A 7,908-nucleotide genomic window follows, 5' to 3' on the forward strand; every position below is an offset into this window, starting at 1 on the left:
CTCGCAGCCTGTCCCGCCTGAGCGCTAGAGACCCCCCCACGGGCCCTCGAGAGGCCAGTGGGCAGACGGTGCGTGGTCCCCGGGGGAGGCGTGTCTTTAGGACCTGCCATGTCCCATTTCTGCAAACTGAACCCTTGAACCTTCTTTAAAAAAAGAAACAAGTGTATTACAGCATTTTCATTAATAGGAGATGTCACTGCTTATGAAAGTGACCAGGTTAGGGGTGGAATGTATTTCCCATGAAGTCAATAGTCAAGAAATTAATTCTTTCTAATTGATTAAATACTCCATTCATTTGATAAACACTGTGACACAAAGACCATGCTGGGTGCTGTGGGAAGATGGGGGCCTGAGGAACTTGGTGTCTCCCCGGGAGGGGTGTTTCAGATGGTTCAGGGGTGGGCCTTTTTATTTCAGTCATTATTATTTATTTTAAATGGATATTGGAAAATAGATATATAACAAGCACATCCACTTTGTGTATTTACAAGTTTTCATTGCTTACAGTGATGGTAAAGCAGACATTTCAACTTGAAAAGTGAGTCAACCTAAAGATTTTAAAAAAATAACAGGACTTTTAAATGTATTTTGAGAAGTCACATTTTACATAGATAATAGTGTATTGAATAAATAATATTTGTCATCATAAATGTTAATTAGATAATATTTACATAATTATAAACAAAATTTTGAAGGCAGAATATATGTGACTAAAATTTTGGAAACACTGAAATAAGATACCTTCCCTCCCCTCAAAGGAGCTCGTGATAAATGCCAAGCTTAACCTAACAACCGCCAACATCTCCACGTCACTAACTCTCAGCATCTGACGCAATGATGCTGACAACCTCATGAAGTGCAAGCCCCATTTTTGAGAAGAAACTCAAAACCAGGGCTTCCCTGCTGGCGCAGTGGTTGAGAATCCACCTGCCAACGCAGGGGACGCGGGTTCGAGCCCTGGTCCGGGAAGATCCCACATGCCGCGGAGCAACTAAGCCTGTGCACCACAACTACTGAGCCCATGTGCTGCAACTACTGAAGCCCGCACGTCTAGAGCCCGAGCTCCGCAACACGAGAAGCCACCGCAATAAGAAGCCCGCGCACCACAATGAAGAGTAGCCCCTGCTCGCAGCAACTAGAGAAAGCCGGCGTGCAGCAACGAAGACCCAATGCAGCCAAAAAAAAGAAAAGAAAAAAAAAAAAAAAAAAGAAACTCAAAAACAGAGCGTTTTACAGCAGGAAGATGGGGCCCCGGTGCAGGATGAGCTGGGGTCAGGTCCCTTCCCGGGGACTTGCTGGCCACACAACTGTAACAAGGTACCTACTTTCACGGCTCTCAGTTTCCCCAACAACAGGCGTGAAATACATTTGTCCGCTAAGGTTCCGTCAAGGATCACAGGAGCTTAGCACCCGGACAACAGTAAAGAGAACCCGAGAGAGGGTTACCGTACCTCAGCATGCGCTCCCGCATCCCTGGTTCTTCTCCCTTTAGGGAAGCCTCTGCTTCTGGTCGCTTTCCCATCTAAAGGGATGGGCCCCCACCTGTGGGTCTTGTCTTGTTGAAAAAGGCCAAGCGTCTCAGGAAGTCTGGGTTTGATGGCCGAGGATGGGCACTCTGAGCCTCTCTGCCCCTCGACTACAGCTTGAAGTTAGAAAGATCTACATTAGAGTCCTGGCTTTGCCTCTTAGTAGTTGTCAACATTAGGTAGTAACTTTAGGATTTCCGAGCCTCAGTTTCTTCAGCTTAAAAATGAAGGATGAAAATGCATCCTTCTTGGAAGCCACCCCGCCGCCCAGCCAGCGGAGACGCCTGCCCGCAGCACCTGTTCGGTCCGCGGCCCTCCTTTGACAGCCTGGATGTTGGCCTGTGGAGGCCGTGCAGGCCAGCAGAGGGCCAGGAACACAGTGGATCTTCAGGAGGTGTTTGTTAATGAACAGAGGTTTTAAAAAAATGTTCCTCAGAAAATAACAAATGTTGGCAAGGATGTGGAAAAACTGGAACACTCGTGCACTGGTGGTGGGAGTGTGAACCAGTGCAGCTGCTGTGGAAAACGGTACGGAGGATCCTCAGAAATTAAAAATGAATTACCAGACCATCTGGCAATTCCAAATAATTAGAAGAAGGGTCCCAAACAGATATTGTACCCCCATATTGACAGCAGCATTAGTCACAGTAGCTAAAATTTGAAGGAAACCCAAATGTCCATCCGTAGAAGGATGAATGGATAATCAACATGTGGTCCATCCACACAATGGAACATTATTCAGCCTTAAAAAGGAAGGAAATCCTGACACAGGCTACAACACGGACGGGCCTTGAGGACATTATGTTCATGAAATCAACCAGTCACAAAGAACAAGTACTGAATGACTTTACTTACATGAGGCCCCTAGAGTCTGATTCATAGACAGAATGTAGATGGTGGTTTCCAGGGGCTGAGGGAGAGGGAGGGGGAGTTAGTGTCACTGGGGACAGAGTTTCAGTTTGAGAGATGAAAAGAGTTCTGGGGATGATGGTGGTGAAGGTTGCACAGCATTAAGTGAACGTACATAATGCCACTGAGCTATAGGCTTAAAGATCATACATTTTACCACAATTAAAAATATACATCAAGGCTTTTTTCTTTCCTGTTTTCAAGCAACCCTACCTTTTGCCATTCACACGAAGTAAATAGTGGGGCCCAAGACAAAGAGCGAGACTGCACGAGCAAATACGGTTGGTGGGGGAGGGAGGAAGGGAGGTCCCCCAGGGAGCGTGGAGGTGATGGAGGGTTAGGGAGGACCTCAGACACAGAGGGACCGGAGAGGGCCTCAAGCATAATATGCGTCCATGGTGGAGAACAGATGGTTTTGAGGAGATAGTCTTCCCAGGGGAAATAGCAGGAAGAGAAGGACCCAAGGAGGGTGGGAGACTGGGAGCCCCTGGGGCCAGGGGAGGGCTGAGCACCGAGGTCCCTCGCTGCCTGGCAGGAAGGCCACCTTGTGCTCTGTGTCCCCTGGAAACGGGACCACTGGGGACCCCATGTAGCAACTTAAGAAAGAAACCCCCCCCACACACATTGAAAAGGATATACCAACCTAGAAGGACTACATTTTGTGCTTTTTTTTCCCCTTCTGGTACTAAATATATGGTCATAGGAGAAACTTTGGAAAATACAGAAAAGTGGACAAGAAAAATAAAAATCCCCATCACTCCAACACTCAGTTACAATTTACACTTTTGACTATTTTTAAAAATTTCACACATGGATTTCATAAAAATTTTCAACATTTATCACATTGTTTTAAAACCTGCTTTCTTTTCACCTAACTACGTAACAAACATTTCTCCACCGCACATGTTGAAATGGGACATGGTGTGCCATGCTGTATGTGGCCTTCGTTTAGCTCACAAGCCCTGGACGCTGCTGGATGTAGTGGACAGATCCTTCCGAGTCACGTGTGTGGTGCCCTGCAGGTACCAGGTACAGTAAGTCCCCTATATATGAACGAGTTCCATTCCAAGAGCGCGTTCTTAAGTCTAATTTGTTTGTAAGTCCAACAAAGTTAGCCTAGGTACCCAACTAACACAATCAGCTATATAGTACTGTACTGTAATAGGCTTATAGTACTTTTCACACAGATAATACGTAAAAAACAAACACAAAAATGAAGAAAACATTTTTAATCTTACAGTACAGTACTTTGGAAAGTATAGTAGTACCAGCTACAGCTTTTACACTTGCTTCTGGACATCCTGGGCTTGAAATAAAGACACTGTACTACTGTACTCTGTATAGTAAAGTACACAAAAGTACAACCACTTGTAGAGGGTGCAGGCACGTGACAACGTACGCCAGACACGTGAACTAACTTACGTGATTGGGCACGTGGACGCACGTTGCACGGAAGTTTGCAACTTGAAGGTTCGTATGGAGGGGATTTACTGTACATGGTGAGGCCCAACGCCCGTCTTCAAGCAGTTTATTTAGGGAAGAAAATTAATGAATAGGCGACCACAACAAAGAATGGCCAGTGTCATACTACAGACACAGCAGGTACAAATCTAAGCCTTGGCTAATGTTTTCAAGAAATATAATTCATGTTTTCTTTAACAGTGTAATTTTCATTTTAGCTCTTCCTCCGCCAGGGAAATTCAATCTCAGTTCACTTTGGATCACTCCCCTTTCCTTGAGCTGGCACTAAATTTGGTGCTGCCTCTGTGGTGCCAGGTGGTTGGGCAGGGGAGACAGTGTGGGGCACTGGTCCTCAGCTTGATCTCCGCTCAGACACACCCAAGTGTCCACCGCTCAGCCCGCACAGCGTGCGTGGAGCTCCCCTCCCGTCCAGCCCCCCACCCTCTGAACCTGCGTGAACTGCTCCTCCAACAAGCTATTTTCAGGTCCACTCCCTGGAGTCTCCTTCCAGGAGACAGAGGACAGCTCTCCTTCACCTGGGAGCCACTGACAACTGCACCCTCACTTCTCATTCTGTCTTCTTTCCTCGGCTCTGAGCATCGTTCTCTAGTCTGGGTGAGAGTCCAGAAGGGCTGAAAGGGTTGATCTTTCTTAAGTTCCCAGTCTCCTTGAGTCCACTCCTTTCTCAACAAGAGCCGGTGTCTTTGGAGGACAAGAGCCACAGTGTCCCCTTTCTGCCCTGCGAGTGAGCAAGGTGGGTGTACATAGAAGGGGCATTTCTTAAGTATTTCAACATTATCCTTCACTGAGCCAAACAGAGGGTGCAACCAGGAAAGGCTCCCTGGGGGTGAAGAAATGCCTCCAGAAAGGGACGTTGTCAGAGCTGGGACCTGGTGGAGGAAAGGGGTGGCCATGTGGCAGCAGGAGTGGTCTTCCAGGAGAGAGGAGGGGCCTGGGGCCCTGCGGCCGCTCAGCAGGACCGAGGGGATGGTGAGAAATGAAGACAGAGGTGTTGGATGACCTGCTGATTCTCCTCCAGAGGAAGGTTGCTGTGGAAACCTGACCCAGAAGGAGAGGACAAAAGAGGCAAAGATGTTTTGTTTGCTGGGATGATTCTCTACGAAGCCACCGTCATGCCCGCCAGATGGGAAAGGGGGGAAACTGAGAATGGTAATTTCTAAAGAAGCAAAGTAACAGCTTTCAAGGATCATAAAGTGGCCACAGATTCCAAACTTCTGACCATTCGCTCAAGGACTGGGATAAAATGAACTTTACGATATATTGTGCCAGATGCCTGCTGACAGCACCAAGGCCTCTGCCCTCCAGGAAGTCTCCAAGGCCAGCCATGGGACACACGCTGTCCCCTGGGGGACAGGGGTCACTGAAAGAGTTCCCAGTTCTCCAGGTGCCTGTAACAGCCTTGAATTCATAACGCTCCTCTAATTCAGAAGATGGTGATCCATCTGCCAGGGTTAATTTAGGTATAGCTTCTCCTAGAAGAAAATGACCAAGTATGACCCCTGGAGTTTCTTTCCAGAGAGATGACGTGAAAGGTGACGATTTTTCTGGCAGAGGCATGCTTTGCTTATGCACTTCACATAAAAGGGTTTACTTGTCAGGGAAACTGGATCCAAGGCAGCCAAATGTGCCCTGTGTGTGAAGAAAATCTTACAAATGTGGTACTTGACAGAGGGACAGAATTACCTGAGAACAAGTTCAAGGGCACAGAATCCCTTTAAACCCTCTTTCAGATGTAATGAGTTGATAGATCATGTGAATAATGCTTGCTATGATACTGACTCACGTCCTTCCACACTTTCTGAGCAGACAGAGCCCCCAAAAGCAGTGTAATAGTTTATTTTCCCATTATTTCTGTTTGGCTACCACTTAGCACATCCAAAATTATTCTTATCTAACATTCTGGGCTCCTGGATGCAAAGTACAATCACTGCTGACAGCTCCACACAGCCTTTGGCTGCAAGGACTTTAACACCATGACCGGCGAACAGGGGCTGGCGGGCTGAAGGGCGGGTCACAGCGGCAAGAGCCGGGGAAGGAGGGCGCACGGCCTCATCTGTGCTCCCCACACACGGGTTTATGTCATTTTCCACGTTCAGGATGCTGGTGAACCTACAGCCCCTGCCCTTTAGCAACAGCGACAGAATCGAAGGAAACGTTGACACAGTGTACTCGGCTCTGCGGGACCTTGTGAGACGCAGCCGGGGGGCGAGGGTCGTTCCTGCCCTGCTTAGCGGGCGTCGGAAGGTGGGCGCGGGGGGCTGCTGCTCGCTGCTGGGCACGTGGGGCAGGTGTTTTCGAACAAGCTGTGCGCTCTGAGATCTGATTTTAGGGAGGCTCACAGGAACCAGGAAGGAAACAGGCTGCCGAACGCAGCAGAAGAAGGAAGTATTAAAAAGCTTTGCAGATAAGGGCTTAATAACACGCACGGCCGTAGCAGATCACTTTTTTAAAAGTCTTTATTTATCAAGTATCTAAAACACCACGTTATCACAAATATCAGTCTGCTTTGAAAAGCGATTTACAGCGGGATTCATGACACAATGATGTACGCTTGTCCAAGGAACGTTCAGCCGGGCGCCCAGAGGCTGTGCAGCAGGGAAGCGGGGCGACGGAGCCACCTGGCCCTCTCCACCTGCACAGCGGGACGCAGGGCCACCCACGACCTGTCAGGCCCCTCCCGTCTCCAAGGGTCCAAGGCAAGATGCGAGCTGACCCTGGAGGAGGTCGGCCCGTCTCTCCTGCACTTCAGCCCCACTCCACTCACATGCCCTCCTGAAAGCCGGGAAGAGAAATACCAGGAGAGTCCACCTTCACTGTACTCACGTGACGGCTCCTCCACCGCAGGGAGCAGAGGTGGGTGAGACCCCTGCCCGCTGACGGGGGTCCAGCTCTGAGACGGGCCGTGGAAGAGGCAAGCTGCACAATGATGCCTGTGGCAGGGCGGCCCGAAAGCGGCATTGAGATCGGCGCCAGCCAGCTACAAGCCGTTCAGGGGGCCGCGTGTTAAAATACAGAGCTTAGGGAAGCGCGCCACCGTCAGAGAGGCATTCGCCCGTGGAGAAAGGGGAGAAACGTGACCAAAGAGGAATGGAAGGGGCTTTGAACTGTGTCTGGATTTTTACTAAAAAAATGACTCATGCAACGAAACAAAAACCTTCCCTGGTGCAGCCTTCCCTGTGGATGCAGCCGCATCGCCAGCCTCGCGGACGCCAGCCCACGGCAGACCTGCACCAAGGCTTGCACGCAGTGACACAGGAAGATCTTGTTCACACCTGAGCCCCACGGATGCCGCTCTGCTCATGGCCAGTGTAGGTGATTCCCACACTGTGGTGGGCTCTCTCCCAGGGGAGCAGTCTCAAACACGGCCGTCTTTCTGGGTGCTCTGTACCGTGACCGAGGGGCTTCCAAAGCCTTGCTTTCAACGAGCTCTCCGTAGTGTTCCGGAAGACACCGGTTACTGCCTGTGGTGTTCCTAAATCTCAAGAACAAGAAATAAGCCAGGAACATCCCTGTGGCCTACACTTTCTCCTCCTGCGAACCTAAAAGCTCCTTCGAATAACAAGGGCCTAAACTCTGCAGTACCTTCCACTGCGAACAAACTAAACTCTGGTTTGCTGAGGCCACTGTCAGGGAAGGAGGCCCCTTCTCAAGGTCCTGAGACAACTGTCAGGACCCTTCACCGGGACCGTTTCATAATTAGTCCATTTACCCTTCACGCTCTGGATCCCTCAGAACTAAAGAACGCCAACGCACCTGAGTGTGGAGGTGGGAAGGGGGCCTGGCCCAGGCCAACAGCATGTTCCAGAAAATGTAACTCCAGAGTCAAAGCAGCTTAATGTTTGAAAAGGGAGAAAAAGGAAAGGGTCCACAACAGCAATTGAAACTAAGCATCTCCTTGAAGAGCCGGGAGGGCGGCACAGCTGGCCCACACCTACCGCTCTGGGAGCTAGCGGCCCATCTGTCTTCCCCTTGGGGCAATATACCCCAAATC

The sequence above is a fragment of the Balaenoptera borealis genome (assembly GCF_965194805.1).
Source record: "Balaenoptera borealis genome assembly, chromosome: 12".
NCBI lineage: Eukaryota > Metazoa > Chordata > Mammalia > Artiodactyla > Balaenopteridae > Balaenoptera > Balaenoptera borealis.